Here is a 23,578-nt window from a genome sequence, read left to right as displayed (position 1 = left end):
TACATCAAGCTATTTACCATATGCATTATTTCACATGCTTATCATTTTTGTGTGTGTGACTAGAACACCTAAAATCTACTGTCTTTAGCAATTTTTAAGAATACAACATATTGTTGTTAAATATAGTCGCCATGATATACAATAGATCTCTCAAACTTATTTCTTCTGAAATGCTATGCCCTTTGATCAATATCTCCCCCAATCCTCCCACCAAACCCAGAATAGTTCTTTATTGTCCTATTTTATGTATTAATCTTGCACATAAAATGCATTTGTAGGCCAGGCATGGTGACTCACACCAGTAATCTCAGTACTTTGGGAGGCCGAGGTGGGAGGATTGCTTGAGCTCAGGAGTTTGAGACCAGCCTGGACAATACAGCGAGATCTCATCTCTAGAAAATAATAAAATAAAATAAAAATAGAATGCATTTGTATAAAGTACAAAGTCAAAAAAATGAAGTGGAAATGTCAAATAGGCACTTAGATATGTGTCTGGATTCAAGAGAGAGGTTTGGGTTGAAGATAAAAATCCGGGAGTCCTGAGCCTACAGGTGGCACGTCAAGCTGTGAGAGCTCTTGAGATCACCCAGGGTGTGAAGGCAGACAGAGAAGAGAAGTCCAGGGCTGAGCCCTGCTGCACATCATCGCTTATCAGTCTGAATGATGACATGAGGAGGAACTAGCAGGAGACTGAAAAAGAACAACAGAAAGGTAGGTGGAACATCAGGTGAGTGCGGTGTCCTGGAAGCCAAGTGGACAAAGTGTTTCAAGGAGAAGAAAGTAATTGGCTGCTGATAGGACAAGTAAAATGAGGACTATGAAACAACCTTGGATTAGTAATGAAGGAGGAGGTAACTGGTGATCTTGATGAAAGCAATTTTGTTATAATTTGTTTAAAAGTGAATCCGGGGAGAGAAATGAGAAACTGCAAAGATGGATGCTGCTTTTTAAGAGTTTGCCATGGGCCAGGCACGGTGGCTTATGCCTATAATCCCAGCACTTTAGGAGGCTGAGGCAGGCGAATCATCTCAAGTCAGGAGTTCGAGACCAGCCTGGACAACATGGTGAAACCCTGTCTCTACTACAAACACAAATTAGCTGGACGTGGTGGCTCATGCCTGCAATCCCAGCTACTTGGGAGGCTGAGGCAGGAAAATTGCTTGAACCCGGGAGGCGGAGTTTGCAGTGAGTGAAAATTGTGCCACTACACTCCAGCCTGAGCAACAAGGGCAAAACTCTGTATCAAAAAAAAAAAAAAAAAGTTGCTGTGAAAGGAAGGAAAGAAATGGATACTAGCAGACAGATAAGTGGAGTTAATGGAGTTTTAGTTGGGAGAAATAACCGCATGTCTGCATGTTTATGGGAATTATCCAATCAGGAGGGGGAAACTGAGGATGCAGAAGAGAGAGATGAGAATGAATGGCAGAACTTGTCCATGAGCATGAGTCAGGGAATGCCTCTTAGTGCACAGGTGGCAGGACTTAGCCAGCAGCAGAGACAGGTGATTCCCAGGAAGAAGGGAAGGTCAGCATGTGGGCACAGGTGCAGATAGGCAGGTATAGGGGAGGGAGGTGTGGATGATTTCTTCTGATTGCTTCAACTATCTCAGCAAAGCCGTAGAGAGGAAGTGTTAAACAAGGGAGAGGAGAAAGTATGAAATAATCTAGGAGAGAATGTGAGAGAGAAGGGATTAGGGAAACACTGTACAATTGCTGGGCAGTATGAAAGACTGCATGAAAATTCATGGTCCCAAATTTAACAGGAGACCAGCTAGCACAGTTATATGTCTTTTAACTGCATGGCTGCAGGCACGGAGCAGGCGGAGAGTTGCAGTTAACTAGGGTTATGATCTATCCAAGCAAGTACGATGTGAGAAGAAGGGCTCAGTAGAGTTGAATATATGCAAAGCAGTGACTCTACTGATGGCCACAGGATATAAACTAGGTAGGGAGAAAACAAATGACACAATGGTGGGGATGATGGACATTATAATAGTAATAAAGTCATTGGATTAAAGATTCTGGTAAGATAGAAGGCTGGTGAATTTGAGATACTACAAGGAGTGAGCTGGAAAGTTAGCAGGTGTTTGTCAAAGTGTGGAATACAGCATTTGAGATAGGACAGTGCTGCAGCTAGTGGTAATAAGGTTAAGGGTTTATGGCAGTGTCCATGTGGTGCTAATTCTCTAGGCATGCAGAAAGCAAGAGTTGCAGAGGCTGTGGAGTGAATGGCTGTGTGCGCACTCTACTTACCTCTGCTGGTTGCCATTTCTTTCCTTTCTTTCACAGCAAACCCTTTTTGAGAGAGAGAGAGAGTCTCCATCACTCAGGCTGGAGTGCAGTGGTGCGATCTTGGCTCACTGCAAACTCCGCCTCCTGAGTTCAAGCGATTCTTCTGTCTCCGCCTCCAGAGTAGCTGGGATTACAGGGGTGCACCACCATGCCCAGCTAACTTTTGTATTTTTAGTAGAGACAGTGTTTCACCACGTTGGCAAGGCTGATCTTGAATTCCTGACCTCAGGTGATCGCCCGCCTCGTCCTCCCGAACTGCTGGGATTACAGGCGTTACCCGGCCCAGCAATCTCTTAAAAAGCAGTGTCTGTACTCACAGTCTCTAATTTCTCTCCACCCATTCACTTTAGAACATTATAGTGAAATTGCTGTCATCAAGATCACCAATTGCCACCTCATTTATTATTATATAAATCCAAGGTCATTTAATAGTCCTTATTTTACTTGTACCCATAGTGTATGTTCTTTCTCCAAGAGGGGGCCTCCTAAGGCATCTAGTGACTGAACTATATGATTTAGGTGCACTGTTTATACATCTGTGTTGTGTGTACTTTTGAAAATAGTTACTTGGGTGGTTCCTGTGTCCATATTATATACTAGAATACCAAATAGAACGCATAATAGTATTTTTTAAATGAAAGAGGTATTTCATTCTTCCCAAATGTGCAATCATAAGTGCTTGAACTAGAGCCCTATTTAGCTTGTAAGACAAACGTGTTTTTATTTTTCCTGCCTGGTAGGTAAGAATTAGTGTTACACAAGTATTGCATTTACTTTCTTATTTTTTACAATGTGCAAAATGGAATTACTTAATCACCATGACTTTTTCCCCATAAAACTACTCACAAAGTAACTAGCACAAAGAGTTGTATAATAAATCAAGCACCCTACATAAAATCTAGATATTTTCTACATACCAAAATTAACAGACTTGCCTTTGTCATTTTCATGGAAGAGAGGAAATTTGCCAGAGAAGAACTTCTAGTCCTGAATATATGGATTTGGAAATCAGAAGCCCAGGGTGAAGTTTTTATAATGGAAGGATGATCCTACTACTGTAATATATATCAGCACCATGTAGGTTACGAGAGGAAGACAGCGTATAATGCTTATACCCGCATTAAAATTCTTTCTTCCAATTTGCATGTCCATTGTCTACAATATATTACTAGGACAACTTTGCTGGGTGTCATTCCCTGACAGTCAACAGGGCATTTTTATCAGCAACGACCAAAGGATGCTGGGGACTTTTTTTTCTTTTACTTGTTCTTTTTAGACAAAGTCTTGCTGTGTCACCCAGGTTGAAGTGGGGTGGCGTGATCTCGGCTCACTCCAACCTCCACCTCTCCGGTTCAAGCAATTCTCCTGCCTCAACCTCCCAAGTAGCTGGGACTACAGGCACCCACCACCACAGCCCGATAATTTTTTTTTTTTTTTTTTTGTATTTTTAGTAGAGACGGGTTTTCACTATGTTGGCCAGGCTGGTCTTGAACTCCTGACCTCGTGATCTGCCTGCCTCAACCTCTCAAAGTGCTGGGATTATAGGCATGAGCTACCGCACCCAGCCAGACTTGTGTTTTTTACTGATCAGGCCAGACAGTGCCCAGAGTAAAGACACCAGGAATCTCTTGGTGTCATTTGCAGGGGCAGAACTAGGGTGCAATGTATTAGGCTCTGCTAAGACTCCCAGGTGACTTCTTTCTTCACACCATTCTAAATGCCAGATATAGGCATGTGGAAGTCACTATGGAAAGGAAGATAAATAAAACAAAGTAGCCTATGACTTTCAATATTTGTTTGTGAAAAATTGCAATAATAGATTTTATTTTATCTTGAAGGAGGGCCATATGGATCAAACTGTTGGTGAGTTTATTTCTCTTGAGTAAATCAGTTGGGGTGGAAATGTCAGAACATACAGTATCACAAAAGAGTATGGATGGATATATCTGTTGTGTCTATTACTTGGGCTATATACCTCCTTTGAAAAGTGCCCTTCCCTGCCAATAGAGGCAGATTTCCTCATAGCCTGCTAGTTGTTCGAGTGGGAATAGGGTGCTATGTTGGCATGTGCAAAGTTCATGCATTGGAAATTTAATCCCCAATGCAACAATATTAAGAGATGAGAACTTTAAGAGGTAATTAGGTCATGAAGGCTCTGCCTTCATGAATGAATTAATGTCATTATCACAGGAGTGTGTTAGTCATCATGGAAGTGGGCTCCTGATAAGTTCAGTTTTCTTCTTCTCTTGGTCTAGCGTGCTTGCTTCCACCTTCCCGACTTCTGCCATGGGATGTCCTTCATGAGATACAGCACCATGTTCTTGAACTTCCCAGCCTTCAGAAACATGAGCCAAATAAACTATAAATTATCCTGGTATTAGGCCGGGCGTGGTGGCTCAAGCCTGTAATCCCAGCACTTTGGGAGGCCGAGATGGGCGGATCACGAGGTCAGGGGATCGAGACCATCCTGGCTAACACGTTGAAACCCTGTCTCTACTAAAAAAAATACAAAAAACTAGCCAGGCAAGGTGACGGGCGCCTGTAGTCCCAGCTACTCGGGAGGCTGAGGCAGGAGAATGGCATAAGCCCAGGAGGCGGAGCTTGCAGTGAGCTGAGATCCAGCCACTGCACTCCAGCCTGGGCGACAGAGCCAGACTGCGTCTCAAAAAAAAATAAAAAATAAAAAATAAATTATCCTGGTATTTAAATATTCTGGTATTTTTTTTTAGCAACAGAACATGAATTAAGACAGAAAATTAGTACCGAGGGTGGAGTTGTTACTATAACAATTACCTGAAAATGTGGAAGCAGCTTTGGAACTAGGTAGTGAGTAGAGGCTGAAAGAATTTAGAGAAGCAGGCTAGAAAAAGTCTAGATTGCCATGAATAAAACACTAAGGAACATTCTAGTGAGGGCTCAGAAGATCCCAGAACTCAGGAAAGTCTGAATCCTCATAGAGCTTACTTAAGTGTTGATAGAATGTTGATAGAAATACGGACAGTAAAGGCCATTCTGATGACATCTCAGGTGGAAATGAGGAAAAAGGTATTGAAAACTGGAGTAGGGTCATCTTTGTTATACCATTGCTAGGACTTTAGGTAAATTGTGTTGATGTCCTAAGGCCCTTTGAAATGTAAAATTTAAAGAGCAATGAAGTAGGATACTTGGCAGAAGCTAAAATGATTACCATGGATAGAAGGGAGCCAGGTGCTATTCATAAAGACAATGGGAGGAAGATCCCAAAGGCATTTAGAGTTCTTTGAGGTTGCCCCTCCCTTCACAGGCCTAGGGCTCTAGGAAGGCAGAGTTGGTTCAGGGGATGGGCCAGGGGCCTCCTGCACAGGCTCATTGCCCAGAACCACCTTGGGTTTCTGTTCCCTGCATTCCATCTAAGCACCCCTTGGTGGCCCCAGTGGTGGCTCAAGCAGCTTCAGGTGCTGCTTGATTCTGTACTCTGGGAGGTATAAGACTTAAGCCTTGGTAGCATTCAGGCATGCAGAATGCAAAAGCTGTGGAAGCATGGCTTCCTCCACCTAAATTTCAAAAGATGCCACAGACCTCCTGGAAGCCCAGGCAGAAACCTGCCACAGGGATGGAGCTACCACAAAGAGCTCCTATTACAGCAATGCCAAGCAGAAATGTGGGGTTGGAAATGCCATAGAGAGTCCCCACCAAGACAATATCTAGTGGAGTTAAGGAAGTGGGGCTACCTCCAAGACCACAGAACTGTAGGGCCAGCAGCATGCAATTCCAGCCTGGGAGAGCTGAAGCACAGCTGAGCACAGAAATGCTATAGGGGTGGGACTGGCAGAGGTCTCAGGGGCTCAACTCCTGCCCCAGTGTGCCCAGGATGCAGGACATGGAGTCAAAGGAGATTATTCTCCACCTTTAAGACTTTTTTTTTTTTTTGAAACAAGTTCTCACTATGGTACCTAGGGTGGAGTTAGTGGCTGTTCACAAGTATGATCATAGTGCACTACAGACTTGAACTCATGACTTCAAGCAATCCTCCTGACTCAGCCTCCTAAGTAGCTGGGATTATAGGCACACACCACCACCTAGCTTAGCTTTAAAACTTACTGTTGTTTTCCCTTATAGGTTTTGGACTTACTTGGGACCAGTTACCCCTTTCTTCTTGCCTATTTTTCCCTTTTAGAATGGAAATGTCTATTTTATGCCTGTCCTACCTTTTTGAAAGTAGATAACATGTTTTGATTTCACAAACTCACAGTTAGAGGAGGAGTTTGCCTTGGGATGAATTGTGTCTCAGATTTTACTCATATCTGATTTAGATGAGACTCTAGACTTTGAACTTCTGAGTTGGTGCAGGAATGAGTTAAGACTTTTGGGATGCTTGAATGCAATTTGCACTGTGAGAAGGACATGAGTTTTGAGGACCAGGGGCAGAAAGCTGTGGTTTGAGTATGTCCCCTAAAGTTCACATGTTGGAAACCTATCCCCAGTGCAGCAATATTGGGAGGTGGGAACTTCAGGAGGTGATTAGGTAATGAGAACTCCACCTTCATGAATGTATTAGTGCTGTTATCACAGGAGTAAGTTAGTTATGACGGGACTGAGCTCCTGACAAGTCCCCATCTTTTCTTTGTCTAGTGCACTTGCTTCTGCCTTCTGCCAGGATGACATTCACCAGATAATAATGCCATGCTCTTGGACTTCCCAGTCTCCACAACCATGGCCATATAAGATTCTTTTCTTTATAAATTATCAAGTTTGTGGTATTCTGTTACAGCAACAAAAAACAGACTAAGACACAGGGAATAGGTAACATAATTTATATAGATTCTTCCTAATAAATTTAAATTTAGTTTTCAGTGAGCTTTTTCAACTTTTTATCTCTGTTCTTGTACCTGTCCACCCCTGCCCATAATGGCCTTTTAACAGAATTTGATTCACTCCATCTGCCATGATGGACTGTGAGGAGTAGCATAGCAGGGGTTAAGAGCATGGACTCAAAATCTAGATTGCCTAGGTTTTCCTCCAAACTTTGCCTTTGGTCAAGTGATTTAACCTCTCTATCTGTAAAATGGTGATCTAATAGGATCAAAGTTAGGATAAAATGAATTGCTATATGTAAAATACATAGAACACTGCTTAGCACATACCAGGTACTCTGAGGTGTTAGCTATATTATTGCCAAAAACATATCAGACACTGAATAGTTTCTCTATGTCTTACCCATTTTTATTATCTACTAATGCGAAGCAAATTGCCCCAAGATTTAGAGATCCAGATCAATAAACACTCATACTCTCAGTTTCTGTGGCTTAAAAATCTGGTACTGTTTAGCTAAATGGTTCTGTTTCCAAGATCACTCCCATGATTATTGGCAGGTCTCAATCCCTTTCTACATGGGCATCTCTGCAGGGTTATCTCACGGTTTGGCAGTTGGCTTCCCCCAGGATGAATGCTCCAAGAGAAGGAGACAGAAAAAGAGAGAGAAGAGGGGAGAGAAAGAAAAAGTGTGCAAGAATAGCAACAGTCTTTTAAAACCTAATTTTGGAAGTGACATTTCATCACTCTGCTACATTTTATTCATTATGATCAAGTCACTAAATTCAGCCCACACTTAAAAGAAGAGATTACACAAAGACAGGCATCTTTGGGGCCAACCCACCCTACCATAGATTGTGACCTAATTTAGGGAGTGTCCCTAAATTATTTTACCTATACATGTATAGAGAGAGAATATTATTTTCACCAATGAGAGTCAGTTCTCAGCATCTACCCTCCTAATAATATACAGACACTAGTTCTGCCAATAAAACCCATTTTTGACATCCAATATGCTAATTAACCAAAGCCTGGTTGGTGGACGGGATGGGATAATGGAGAACCTTGCAGGAATCATCTGGGCCTGGCCTCTTCTGTGCAGTGTTAGATGACCATGTTGGAACACATCCTTGATGGCAGGTCAGCTGGTTGCCCCTAGAGTTATAGCTTAAACTAATTGGCATGTATATAATGATATGCCAATGACACTAAAATTTTTAAAGTAAATTACAGCTGGGCATGGTGGCTCACACCTGTGATTCTAGCACTTTCCAAGCCTGAGGCGAGAGACAGGATTGCTTAGGCCCAGGAGTTTGAGGCCAGCCTGGGAAACATTGGGCGACCCCGCAGGACTAAGTGGCTCACGCCTGTAATCCCAGCACTTTGGGAAGCCAAGGCAGGTGGATCACTTGAAGTCAGGAGTTCGAGACCAGCCTGGCCAAAATGGTGAAACCCTGTCTCAACTAAAAATACAAAAATTAGCTGAGAGTGGTGGCAGGTGCCTGTAATCCCAGCTACTCAGGAGGCTCAGGCAGGAGAATCGCTGGAACCCGGGAGGTGGAGGTTGTAGTGAGCCTAGATCGTGCCACTGCACTCCAGCCTGAGTGACAGAATAAGATGCTGTCTCAAAAACAAAACAAAAACTAAAACAAACAAACAAAAAACCTTGGGTGACCCCACCTCTGCAAAAAAAATATTTTTAATTAGCCAGGTATGATGGTACATGCCTGTGGTCTCAGCTACTAGGGAGGCTGAAGTGGGAGGATTGCTTGAGGCCAGGAGGTTGAGACTGCAGTGAGCAGTGCTTGTGACACTGCATTCCAGCCTTGGCAACAGTGTGAGACTGTCTCAAAATACATGCATACATACATACATACATACATAGCAGACTATATATAATGCCTTCCTCTATGATTTTCTGTAGGTCTTACCAACTCTGAAAACCTCCTCTCATTTTGAAAATATATGACTATGAATAAAAGAATAAATGAAGGATATAATAAAAAGAAAATGGTTGAACTTGCATATTTTTCTAACTTACATGAGTCTCAAAATAGAAAATCCAGACAAGTGGCATGTCTATGTTGAATCCCACTGCCTGGTGACTGAAAGCTGAGAAAGTATTTTGTTGACTTAATAAAGCCCTCTCTGGCAGTTCCAAAGGCTGTTGTGGCATTTCTGCTTCACACACTTCAGAGAAGTTGATCTTCCATCAACGCCGAAGTGCAACTGAAAGAAAGGGAGCATCCGAAACTGATAACATAAGAATAGTACAAAAATTATCTTTAAATTTTAAAATGGAGGTTTTAAGTGAATAAAAACAAATTATATACACTATGATCTCAAATATATAGACCACAGGAAGAAAAGCCCCAAAAATATTAGTAACAAAGAACGTTCTGAGTAGTGAAATTGTGGATAATATTTTACTTTTCTTCAACTTCTGAAATTTCCAAATTTCCAAAATAAAGCCTTTTTGGGATGCACGTGTGTGTGTGTGTCCACATATCCATGCTTTAAGTAGGGTTCTTCCATATTGAATTTTTAGTGTTAATGCAGAAAGTTCATTCTAGAAAGCTAAAAAGGCAGAATTCAGCTATCCTTGAATCATAAAGAAGTTAACATCTGGATTAGTCAGCCCCGATTGCCATCACAAATACCTCAGTCTGGGCAGCTTAAACAACAGAAATGTATTTTTGCACAGCTCTGGAGGCTGGAAGTCCCAACTCATGGTGCCAGCTGCTTTGGTTCCTGGGGAGTCCTCTCTCCTTGGCTTGCTGATGGTGGCCTTCTTGCTGTGTCATCCTGTGTCTTTTCCTCTGTGGCGAGTGGAGAGAAAGCTGTCTAAGATCCCTTCCTCTTCTCACAAGGACAGCGGTCCCAGAGGATGAGGTCCCCACCCTTATGACTTCATTTAACCACGGTTACCTCTCTACAGCCTCTATTTCCAAATACAGTTGCGTTGGTGGTTAGGTCTTCAAGGTATAAATTTGGGGGGAGTGAGATGGACACAATAGTAACATCTAAACCTAGAAAATTCCTTCATGGCCTTTTTTTTTTTTTCTTGATAAGGTCTTGCTCTGTCTCCCAGGCTGGGGTGCAGTGGCATAATCACAGCTCACTGCAACCTCGACCTCCCAGGCTCAAACGTTCCTGCCACTTCAGCCTCCCAAGTAGCTGGGGTCAAATGCCACCATGCCTGGCTAATTTTTTGTATTTTTTGTAGAGATGGGGTCTCTCCATGTTGCCCAGGCCGGTTTCAAATTCCTAGAGTCCAGAGATTTCCCCCGCTTAGCCTCCCAAAGTGCTGGGATTACAGGCATAAGCCACTGCGCTTGGCCCGTCACATCATTATATAGGCACCCTGTTCTGTTCTAGGACAAACACAGTGACCATCTAATCTTTCTCAAAATCTATAGCCCAACTAAGAACCCATGTCTTTTCCAGGTTTCGGGTTGGTTGGTCATTCTTCTGTGGACCCAGCATGTCTGAAATGCTGCCTATTTTTCAAAGTGTTTTCCCAAGTGGCAAAAATTAATTAATTAAATAGGAATTAAATATGTTCTCAAATCTATCATTCCACCTTTATATTTCCTAAGCTTGAGGAAATTGCTGTGACAGTCACTTCCAGACTAAAAGCAGTTCTACATTGGCCCGTCTGCAGAGTAGTGCCCAGTCCACACACCGCCCATTATCTGGAACCACACCAGAGGTTTGGAAAGAATTGAAATTCATGTAACAGTCCATGCTGCCAAGTGTGGCTATTTAAATTTAAATTAATTAAAACTAAATAAAACTTAAAATTCAGCTCCTCAGTCATACGAGCCACATGTCAAGTGCTCCACAGCCACACGTGGCCATTAGTGACGCAGTGCAGAGTAGAGAACATTTTCACTATCACAGAAAGTTTTACTTCACAGAGCTTCGTTCTATTATAAAAAGATTGCCCGCTGTCAGAAAATACTGGTTACTTGCTCTCTGACACAGATGTGTACATGATATAGGAGTTTTTTCTTAGCTCTTGGAACCGAGACTGCTAAATGAAGGAGACTTCAGGAGCGCCTTTGGGGCGTTCACTGTCTAGAACTGTGATGTGAATTACAGTAATCTGTTACCTTACTTTTCACTGGCGTTCCACATTTCCCATAGACCCCTTCAGTGGCGGTTATGACATGAGTGAAAAATAATAATGATGTAGGACTTCTGTAGATGCAGACGTTTTCCTGCCGTTTTGCATAAAAGGAATTACTCCTTTAATCCTTAATAGGATTCTGCTTTTATAGGGAGACTCTGTTTAAAGACCAGTTCTCGGCCAGGCTTCGTGGCTCATGCCTGTAATACCAGCACTTTGGGAGGCCACGGTAGGAGGACTGCTTGAGCCCAGGAGTTTGAGACCATCTTGGATAACAAAGTGAAACCGTGTCTCTACAAAAAATTTAAAACCTGTCTCTACAAAAAATTTAAAAATTAGCCAGGGATGGTGGCTACATGGGAGGCTGAGGTGGGAGGATCGCTTGAGCTCAAGAGGTTGAGACTGCAGTGAGCTGTAATTGTTTTAACGCACTCTAGCCTGGGTAACAGAGCGAGACCCTGGCTCAAACAACAAAACAAAACTAAATACAAAGACCAGTTCTTTCACATGAGCTCCCTGATTCCACTTCTTCCTGCAACTTCCTTCCTTCCATGATGGCAGAGCACGGTGGCAAAAGTCCTGACTTGCAATGCCTGGTTTCAGATCTCAGTTATGCTATTAATACTTTCTGGCTGTGTGATTCTGGGCAAGTTGCTTAACCTTTCTGTGCTTCAGCTTAATCATCAGTAAAACAACAATGATAATGCTACCAATATTAAGATGGTCTGTAAACATTTCATAGCTTAAAACATAAAGTGCTTTAAAATGGTACCTGCCATGGAGGTAGTGCTGAATGAATGTCAGCCAAAATTAAGTTATTCAAGTTTTTGCAGCAAGTAAAATATCAAATGTCTTGAGCTAAAAGCACAAATATCTCTCTCTTTCCTAACCTTCTAAAACACTTTGCTTCTTTATTCAACAGGTATCAAATCCTGCCATCTATTAGAGAGGTCTCTGCATATATCTTTCTCCATTACCTGATAAACTCTTGGAAAGCAGTTTGTCTTTTTCATCTTAGCAGTCTGAGTACCTAGTGTAGTGCCATTGCCATTCATTAACGGGTTTTTAACTTTTTTTTTTTTTTTTTTTTTTTTGAGACGGAGTCTTGCTCTGTCGCCCAGGCTGGAGTGCGGTGGACGGATCTCAGCTCACTGCAAGCTCCGCCACCCGGGTTCATGCCATTCTCCTGCCTCAGCCTCCCGAGTAGCTGGGACAACAGGCACCCGCCACCTTGCCCAGCTAGTTTTTTGTATTTTTTAATAGAGACGGGGTTTCACCGTGTTAGCCAGGATGGTCTCGATCTCCTGACCTCGTGATCCGCCCATCTCGGCCTCCCAAAGTGCTGGGATTACAGGCTTGAGCCACCGCGCCCAGCCCTTTTTTTTTTTTTTTTTTTTTTTTTTTCCTAAAGATAGGGTCTCACTATGTTGCCCAGGCTGGTCTCAAACTCCTGAGGTCAAGTGATCCTCCTGCCTCAGCCTCCCAAAGTGCTGGGATTACAGGTGTGATCCACGCCTGGCCATCTGTTAAAGAAAGTATAATATCACATTCCTTCCTGAATATCGTGGATCATCAAAACCCCCATATCAAATTATATTTCTATTTGAGAAATTATTTTGCTATGTTATTTATTTATTTATTTTTTGAGATGGAGTTTCACTCTTTTTGTCCAGGCTGAAGTGCAATGGTGCTATCTCGGCTCACTGCAACCTCTGCCTCCTGGGTTCAAGCGATTCTCCTGCCTCAGCCTCCCGAGTAACTGGTACTACAGGCGTGCACCACCATGCCTGGTTAAAATTTTGTTGTATTTTTAGTAGAGACGAGGTTTCATGATGTTGGCCTGGCTGGTCTTGAACTCCTGACCTCAGGTGATCTACCTACCTCGGCCTCCCAAAGTGCTGGGATTATAGGCATGAACCACCGTGCCTGGCTATATTTTTATTTTTTTAAAGACAGGGCCTCACTCTGTCACCCAGAGTGCAGTGGCATGATCATAGGTCACTGCAGCCTCAAACTCCTGGCCTCAAGCAATCCTTCCACCTTGGCCTCCCAAAGTGCTGGAATTACAAATGTGAGTCACTGCACCCAGCTGATATTCTAGTTTAAACTTTAGTTTAAATAATCATGCCTGGGTGACATAAGTTGAAGAGAAGGTTCCTGAAAGAGCCCCAGCAGCTTCAATTTTGCAACAATTCTTTTCAGGCATGTTCTCTCCCTAAGTATTTAATTTTTGTTACAGACCCACAGGCTCTTAGGCTCCCCATGTAATGGAAAATAACACGGGACCAAGTACATTTCCCAGATAAGGCTCTACTTTGGGGCTTGTGCTCAAGCACAAGGATGGCAGTAGAGGCACAAGGGTTCTCTGGCTGGCAGCCTGAAAAGAGCCAGTAAGGCAAAGTGTGGGAATTGACATCAGGGGTAGGGTAAGCAAGGCGAGGCTGGGCTAGAGTGTGCAGGTCAGCATATCTGGTTGCCATGGTTACCTTGAGTAATGGGCCATCTGTGGTCTGGCTGGCAGCAACGAGGCCATAAATCAATTGTTCAGCATTGTTTTCCAAGGTGGGACACTCAACAACCTTGGTTTGCTATTTGGCTAGCCTAATGACAGTTTCTAGAGTTATTTAAGTAACAGGCCTGGTTAGACACTATGAGAGCACAGAGGAATGGCGATTTTCCTTTTATGACTAAAGCCTCAGGGTTATCAGGTACAGTGTCAGCAAGATACTAGTGTAAAGGAGGTTTTGTAAAGAGAAGGAAAAAGAAAAAGAAAAAAAATATGTAAAGGAATAGCCGCATCTCACTCCAGTTCTGTCTCATTACGACACAAGCCTACCTTAAAAGGCACCAATAGGACAGAACTGGGAGCAGTAGCTCTCTTTATAAGAGTGTACCCATGGCCGGGCGTGGTGGCTCACGCCTGTAATCCCAGCACTTTGGGAGGCCAAGGTGGGTGGATCACCTGAGATCAGGAGTTCGAGACCATCCTGGCCAACATGGTGAAACCCCGTCTCTACTAAAAATAAAAAAATTAGCCGGGCATGGTGGCGGGTGCCTGTAATCCCAGCTACTCGGGAAGCTGAGGCAGTAGAATTGTTTGAACCTGGGAGGCGGAGGTTGCAGTGAGCCACGATAGTGCCACTGCACTCCAGCCTGGGTGATAGAGTGAGACTCCAGCTCAAAATAAATAAATAAATAAATAAATGCAGATTTTAAGCTGTCCCAAAATAAAGAGAAATATTGTGTCTTACAATTTATACAGCTATTTTCATAGACTTTTTATTAATTTTATAATGCTTCTGATATTTGTCTATTCATTCTGCAAACAAAAAACATATTGGGTTCATCTATGTGCCAGTCATTGTACTAGGCACTGATAATACCATTGTCTTACCCCTCCTGCTGCCTTCAGTCCAACGGAGGGACAGGTTTTAAATAAAATTATATAAGTAATTATTTAAATTACTATTGTGAAAACTGCTGTAAACAAGTGTTAAGTGGAATAATTCATTTGGCTAGAACCAGGATTGGCTTTCCTGAGACATTAACACTTCTTATTATGTCTTAAAAGGTGAATAATTACAACCACCAAAAATTTTCCCCTGGGTCATCATTGTCTTGTTAAATAGGAACTTAAGCAGGATTAGATGTCCAATTTGCCTCTTTCCAAAACATCCTCACCAACATACCTCCACTCATTAGGTTTTCACAAAAATTCTAAATATTTTACAACTGAAGAGCTGAGATAGCGAATTACGAGGGGCCCCTCATGCTCACCTGTATCTTCAGAAAATTTGCACTTGTTCTGCTAGTTACACATTAAGATTTAGACTTGTAGGCTCTTAACTGCATGATAAATAGGCTGGTGTTCCAATGTCTCACCAGAAAGCCATGGAGGTGGAAAAAGTATAATTACCTGAGTCCAGAACCTAATTCCATTTTATATCCAAACTCAAAATATGTTGTGCATCATTTAATAAACAATTTCCCAGGACTGTAACAACCATGCAGCAGAGGACAAATTTCAAACTTCGGAATTTGGAAAAGGCTTTCACTCTTTGGAAAAACACACCACTTAAAGGCAACACACTTGGGGCCAGGTGCAGTGACTCGCACCTGTAATCCCAGCACTTTGGGAGGCTGAGGTGGGCAGATCAATTGAGGTCAGGAGTTAGAGACCAGCCTGGCCAACACAGTGAAACCTGATCTCTACTAAAAATACAAAAAGTCAGCTGGGCACGGTGGCAGGTGCCTGTAATCCCCAGCTACTTGGGAGGCTGAGGTGGGAGAACAGTTTGAACCTGGGAGACAGAAGTTGCAGTGAGCCGAGATCGTGCCACTGCACTCCAGCCTATGTGACAGAGTTAGACAACATTTCAAACAAAACAAAACAAAACTATATATATGTATGTGATCATATATATCTGTTCCTTTCACTATCCCCTACATTTTCTGATGACCATCTTATGGCCAGAAACTATTGTGATTTCAGTGTCCACATTTAAGTGTGTATACTTTATTCATGTTTATCTTTTAGCTCCTGAAGTCTCTCTTTGGTTATTTATAATCTTCTGTTATTTATAATCACATTATTGAAGGATTCACCTTAAGTAACAATGTTTTAATTTTTGATATGGTTTGGGTCTCTGTCCCCACCCAAATCTTATGTTGAATTGTAATCCCCAACATTGGTGGTGAGGCCTGGTGGGAGGTGATTAGATCATGGGGGTGGTTTCGAATGGTTTAGTTCCATCCCCCTAGAGCTGTCTTGTGATAGAGTTTCACAAGATCTGGTTGTTTGAAAGTGTGTAGCATTTCCCCTCTCTTCCTCCTGCTTCAGCCACGGAGGATGTAACGTGCCTGTTTCCCCTTCCTCTTCTGCCATGATTGTAAGTTTCCTGAGGCCTCCCCAGGCATGCTTCCTGTATGGACTGCAGAACTGTGAGTCAGTTAAACCTCTTTTCTTTATAAATTACCCAGTCTCAGGTAGTTCTTTGTAACAGTGTGAGAATGGACTAATAAAGCTTTTAGTGAAGTGTTGCTAAAGCTCAAACATTCTTTGTGTGTGAGTTCAAATTTTGATAAACACTGATCTATTCCATATTTTTCTACAATCTCAGTCACTGTTAATAACAGAAACCAGATACATCTACAAGGAAAAATAGCTGTGACATCATCTTTGTATACAACATCCCAATTAACATTAACATTATTAGAAGCTAATTTTTTTCTTTTCTCAGGGGTAGGAATCTATGGCAGAATGAATATTTTTCTTCTCTTCTTTGCCAGGGTCCAGCTCAGACAAAGTAGAGATGCAAGAAACAGACTATTTAAACAAGGTTATTCAAGTGAGATAATAATTACAGCTATTATTTACAGCTTTCATAGCTGATGAAATATTTATTTTCCCATAGGCCCTGTAGGAAATTGACTAGTTTGTATCCAACTTTGTAATCTTATTTTTGCATTTTTTCTTTCATTGACTATAAATATTTCTGTTTCTTCTATACTTTTTTTTTTTAGGTGAAAGCAAGTTTATTAAAAAGCAACGTAATAAAAGAGTGACTGCTCCACAGGCAGAGCAGGGTGGGAGGGGGCTAGTTGCCTATTTTATAGCAATTTCTTGATGATATGCTAAACAAGGCATGGATTATTCATGAATTTTCTGGCAAAGGGTAGAGGAGCTCCCCACACCTGGGGTTTCTCCCCCATCCTCACCATATAGGATAACTTCTGGACATTGCCACAACATTTGCAAATTGTCATGGCACTGGTGGGAGTGTTTTTTAGTATCCTGATGCATTATAATTAGCGTATAATGAGCAGTGAAGGTTGTTGTCATCACCTTCTTGGTTCTGGCTGGTTTGGGCTGGTTTCTTTACTGTCTCCTCTCTTATCAGCAGGGTCTTGTTACCTGTTTTTTACTATCTCTTGTCTTACTAGCAGGGTTTTGTGACTTGTTTTTATCTGTCTCCTGTCTTATCCATAGGGTCATGTGTCCCATTGTCTTGGGAAACAGTCCTTGCAGACATTATTAAGCTATTTCTTTAGCTGTAAACATCTTATAATCATGGGTTCTGACTGGCAAGGAATATGCCTTGATGGTTTTAAGATGGAGTTGATTTTAAAATGGTGTCACTTTGGCTCTCCTATGCTCTTGTTTCCCTAACATAATCCCCCCTCTACTTATGAGACAATTCTTCATCTTAAAGGGAGATGAAGGGCAAAGGTTGATGTTGTTGTTGTTGTTGTTGCTAGTTTTTTTGGTTTGTTTGTTTTGAGACAGAGTCTCACTCTGTTGTTCAGGCTGGAGTGCTGTGGCGTGATCTTGGCTCACTGCAACATCTGCCTCCCAAGTTCAAGCGATTCTCCTTCCTCAGCCTTCCGAATAGCTGGAATTACAGGTGCGCCTGCCACCATGCCTGGCTAATTTTTGCATTTTTAGTAGAGACAGGGTTTCACCATGTTGGCCAGGCTGGTCTCGAACCCCTGACCTCAAGTGATCCACCTGCCTTGGCCTCCCAAAGTGCTGGGATTACAGGTGTAAGCTCTTGTTGCTGAGACAAGGTCTTGCTCTGTCAACCAGGCTGGAGTGCAGTGCTGCAATCACAGCTCACTGCAACCTTGACCTCCTGGGCTGAAGCCATCCTCCCACCTCAGCCTCCTGAGCAGCTGGGACCAAAGGTACACTCCACTATGCCTGGCTAATTTTTGTGTTTTGTGTAGAGACAGGGTCTCGCTATGTTGCCTGGACTGGTCTTGAACTTGTGGGCTCAAGAGATCCTACTGCCTCGGCCTCCCGAAGTGTTGAGATTACAGATGTGAGCTACCACACCCAGCTGAAGGTCATTGTTTTGTAACTTCTTCTTGCTGACAGTGAACATTGACCTTAGGGACAGGATTCTCTCATAAGAGTTTGCAGTCAGCCTCTAGGGAGGCAGGGGAACTTCTTGTTTGTGTGATGGCCTGATGATTTGATGGGCATAGGCCTTGCCTAGTACTGGAGGTGTAAAAATCTCTGGATGCCTGATCTAAGGGACCCAAAGGCAGGATATCTTTACTTCTTGGGTCAGAAGATGGCATGTGTTAGAAGCCTTGTGCCAGCATCATCTTTATGTGGAATTGTTTTAATCTAGAAGACACAGACTTTTACCAAGAGATTAAACAATCAAGGACCAGATTAGTAATAATAAGATGGCTATCAAAGGTACTAGGAAGGGCAAAAACCAAGTGAGACTTGGGAGAATGCTTTCAGTGGTTGACCAGATATAGTTGGAATGGTACCTTGGTTCTATTTATGTAAAATTTCTTCTATATGTCTTTGAATGAGCTTGACTCCCGTGTTGGTTTTCTCATTGATAAATTGAAAAAAATTTTTGACACATATTCATTCTATATTTATGTGAGAGTGATGTTATTAGTTTTTGCAATTTATACTTTAAAACCAGTTTGGAGGTCTCACTGAAATGTCCAGGTATACTCACCAGGCAGAGCCAATTAAACTGCCTAAAAATTTACCTTATGGGTTGCTGAAATCCAGGTATGTGGCAACAGAAGTTTGGGCTGGCTGACTGTTCCCCTGCTTCCTTTTTTTTTTTTTTTTTTTTTTTTAACATTCTATGTTTTTGTTTTTGTTTATTTTGTTGGACAACTGTATTAATCTGTCTTATCTAATTTGTGATTTGGGCCATTTCTTTTTCCATTACCAGATTCAGGAACTAGTGAATAAAAGAAAATAATATGCAGGTAAATGTTTAACAATTGGTTCTTTCATGAGAGGAGAAAGGAAAAAACCCAGTCAGGCAGGCAGTAAGGGTGGGTCCTCGGTTGCATTCTCTCAAACAGAAGAACAGCCTGCAGGCACAGATAAGAGAGCTTATACAGCAGGACTTGCCTAAGACGTGCCCACAGCCACACAGATAAGAAAGGCTACACGAGTGACTTGCCCAGGTATGCCCACAATGGAAAATTTTGTCCCCTAACACGTGCACAGCAAGGGGAACAAAGGAATATGGAGTAACTCAAGCTAAGGGCCTGTATGTGCTTTAGGAGGATGGGGTGGAGCCCCCAGAAGTTTGCACCTTATGCAAATAAGATGCCCAACCCTCATGGGTTTCTTATCAAAGCCTTTGCATTCAACTGTAAAAAATGGCAACCCTTTTTCCTGGACCCCTCTCTATTGCAGAAAGCTGTTCTTTATTTCACCTATGAAATTTCTGCTGTAAACCTCACACTTGGTGTGTCCACATCCTTGATTTCCTTGGCTGTGAGACCAAGAACTTGGGGTGTCATCCCAGACAACATGGCTGCTTCACTTTGAGGTGGCAGCAGGGGCTGATTTTCAACATTTATTAAATTCTGTGGTATAAATACTGGTAACATGGACCTTTTAACCTACCAATGTGACGTCACTGAATGCAGAGTTAGGAAGAGCTGAGCATAATCGTCTCTCATGAGCCAATGGGGCCCAGCCACAGCACACCTCTGCTAATGAACCAGTAGGCCAGTCTTGGCTTCATAATCAAGAGAGCACCTCATATATTCATGTGTTCTTAGAAAACAATGCTGTGAGCCATGCCTTTTTCTACAGCATGGTCCAGGAAGTTGTGTGTAATGCACTACCAGGCTGGTCATCGGGCACCCGCTATGTGTATGAAAACCTGAGCCTCTCTGGGTTCTGAACATGACTGATAATTAATTCCTCACTGTTGGCAGCAATAATTAAGAGTCTGGTTTTATTGCCTATCCCCTTGGAGATCTCTCTTAGGATGAGGAGGAACTATTTTCCTTTGGGGGAAATATGACAAACGGAAAATATGGTTTATTAGTCTTTTTTTTTGTTTCTGTTTGTCTATTGTGAGTGCAAGTCAATTAAAACAATATTTAATGCTCACTGGAAAGGGGAACAAGTCTTTGAGATCTAGCCAGAATGTTATTGTGTTACCATGTTGACTTTTGACCTGTGGATGAGATTGTAAAACTCAACTGCGTGCTCTCTGATGTCTATGTGTTTGCAATTGAAACAGCCTTTATCTCTTTTGAATGGAAGATGAAATATTAGTAAATTAGGGTAAAAAGTATTTTTAAATTAAATTCTTTTTGAAAAAATGAGCTCTGATTTTATTGGTTTATGGAGAATAGTAAGTGCTTATATAAATTTAATATTCCTAGAAGTCCTTGAAAATAAAGAAATGAAACTTGTAATACATTACTCAGGGAGTGCCAAGAAAAAAAAATATTCTCATAGAAGGTTTTGCTCAGGAGCATTTTGATATAAGAAGCTGAGTTCAAAGATCACCAAAATCCTTAGACAAATTAGTATGATAATGGCTTAAAAAACAGCATTGTCTTTCCACAATTTTATCAGTATGGAGTATAATACAAATGTATAATTTTTAAAAATAAAATTGAGTTTGTTTTCTAATGGAGAGACTGGTTAATCTGAGTTTCCTAAACTTATTCTATTTATAGATCAGATAACATTATACCCCATATAATGTTTAAGAATACTGAAAATATAAAATAATACAATCAATGACATTGAATTATAATATATTTATTTATTTTTTTGAGGCAGGTCTCACTCTGTCACCCAAGGTGGAGTACATTGGTGCAATCTCAGTTCACTGCAGCCTCAACCTGCCTGGGCTGAACTGACCCTCCCACCTCAGCCTCCCGAGTAGTTGGGACTACAGGTACATGCCACCATGCCCAGCTAATTTTTGTATTTTTAGTAGAGACAAGGTTTTGCTATGTTTCTCAGGCTGGTCTTGAACTCCTGAGCTTGAGTGATCCACCTCCCTCAGCCTCCCAAAGTGCTGGGATTACAGGCATGAGCCACTGCGCCCGGCTGAATTATAATTCTGATACATGTTTTTATATCAGCATTAATTATATTTTGTATTGTGTTAGATTCAGCATAATACCTAAAATCTTTAGTTAAATTAAGCCTTTGGACTGTAGTAAATTGAATTAATAGATAATCTTTGGATAGCTGGGGAATTTTGAAGTAAGATAAAATATTGAAGCATAAATCACCAAATATAATTGTGAGAACTAATATATACTTTTGCTCTTTATTTTTATGAAATAGGGTGGCTATTAATTTACATTATGTAATTGTGCATGTACTCAATGTTACCTCTTTAAAAGGCATAAAAAGCACATATCCGATGGCGGGGAGCAGTGGTCATATTAGGCGCGCTTAGCAGCTTTGCTGTCGTGCCAAAATGCTTATTTGTGACAAATAGTTCTAAATTACTGGCCACCCCAACCCTGCCCTCACACCTAGTACTTTCTGTAAAAAAGATGGAGTAACAAGACCAGATTAATTCTCTTGCCTTAAATAACTAAAACACCAAAAAGTATGTATTTGAAACAATGGTTTTCAGACATTGAATAACAGAAGAGAGCAGTAATCCCTGAGAGCAGGAAAAACAAATGAAGTGAGCCTAATGATGGACCCAGCTTCCTGCCTAGAGTCTCCAGACTATAGCATAGAGAATACACCTGGGTTGTCAATGAGTTGAGGAGACATTGTTGGGAGTATAGGGAGGCCAAGGCAGCCAGGATTTGCAGAACACAGTGCTGAAGAGGAGTGGGGAGAGAGAACTCTCGAAATCTGCAGTGAGTGGATCCCTCCTCCCTTATGTAGGTACCGGTCAGCACACATCTGTGAGGAAACTCCTCAAGATTAGGGTCACCACTGGGGCCGACCGAGCTGAGTGGGTCAGCCGTGGACCACAAGCCCCTGCTGCAGGAGCGGCTGTTGGCCTACAAACTGCAGGCCGTCCAGGGCAACTGTGCATGCACCCTGCACAGCTATGGTGCCACCCCTGCCAGCCCCCGCCAAAGCCCTACCCCTACCTCATCACAGGGGTACCCACCCGCCACCCCAGGGTCTACAACATCTACAGCCGGACTGCCACCCAGTACCCTGCCAACTCCATCACGGTCGTGGGAAGCTGTCCCCTCTGCAGGGTCGGGGGTGCTGGAGGACTGCTTCACCTTCCTGGGCATCTTCCTGGTCATCATCCTGTTCCCCTTTGGGTTCATCTGCTGTTTTGCCTCGAGGAAGCGAAGATGCCCCAACTGCCGAGAGACCTTAGCTTAAAGGGAACACCACTCCCGGCTTTCCTATACCCAGCTCTCTTTTTCTAATGTAAATTTCGTGTATAATAGTTTCATTTGATTAAGCTTCAGAACTGTTTTGTTGTTGTTGTTGTTGTTGTTTGAGTCAGAGTTTCACTCTTGTCACCCAGGCTGGATTATAATGGCGCAATCTCGGCTCACCGCAACCTTTGCCTCCCAAGTTCAAGCCATTCTCCTGCCTCAGCCTCCAGAGTAGCTGGGATTACAGGCACCAACCACCACGTCTGGCTAATTTTTGTATTTTTAGTAGAGATGGGGTTTCACCATGTTGGACAGACTGGTCTTGAACTCCTGAGCTCAGGTGATCCATCTGCCTTGCCCCCAAAAGTGCTGGGATTACAGGTGTAAGCCACCGTGCCCAGCCTCAGGACTGTTTTGTAAAGCAAGATGGGATAGATGTGTCACATGCGAGCCGCGGTTTCCTGGAGCGTGGAGAGGCAGCTCTGCTGCTCCCTCCCAGGGTTAATGACAACTCAATAAAGCACTGCTTTTATTATTTGCAGTCTTCAATTTGAGAAAGGCGAGAAATAATATTTTTAATAAATGAGATTCATACCATTAAAAAAAAACAACAAAGGCCAGGTTCAGTGGCTCACACCTGTAATCCCAGCACTTTGGGAGGCTGAGGTGGGTGGATCACAAGGTTAGGAGTTTGAGACCAGCCTGGCCAATATGGTGCAACTCTGTCTTTACTAAAAATACAACATTTAGTCGCATGTGGTGGTGGGCACCTGTAGTCCCAGCTACTCAGGAGGCTGAGGCTGGAGAATCGCTTGAACCTGGGAGATGGAGGTTGCAGTGAGCTGAGATCACGCCACTGCACTCCAGTTTGGGAAACAGAGCAAGACTCTGTCTCAAAAAAACAAATAAACAAACAAACAAACAACAAAAAAACACAGAGCCTAGAATAGTGGACATTCTCACCAATTAGAGTGGGAAAACTTTGTAATACATGGAATTTTGGGTATGGAACTCAGAAGAGTATTTCCTCAGAAGTGGGACAAAATCACTCTTGACTAAAGACTGCTCTGGTCACATCTCACAAAGTTTAAAAGTAAGGAAAGATAGGCTGGGCCTAGTGACTCACACACCTGTAATCCCAACACTTTGGGAGGCTGAGATGCACAGATCATTTGAGGCCAGAAGTTGGAGACCAGCTTGGCCAACATGGCAAAACCCCCATCTCTACTAAAAATACAAAAATTAGCCAGGC

The 23,578-nt window shown here is 42.4% G+C and overlaps 1 pseudogene; it reads left to right on the top strand.

Moving 5' to 3' along the window:
• LOC102146903 (membrane protein BRI3 pseudogene) overlaps window positions 1-22,327 on the top strand; it is a 29,100-nt pseudogene extending 6,773 nt beyond the window's left edge.
• The last annotated feature ends 1,251 nt before the right edge of the window (window positions 22,328-23,578 follow it).

This window comes from Macaca fascicularis, chromosome 11 (assembly GCF_037993035.2).
Source record: "Macaca fascicularis isolate 582-1 chromosome 11, T2T-MFA8v1.1".
Classification (NCBI taxonomy): Eukaryota; Metazoa; Chordata; class Mammalia; order Primates; family Cercopithecidae; genus Macaca; species Macaca fascicularis.
This window is presented reverse-complemented; position numbering and strand designations above follow the sequence as displayed.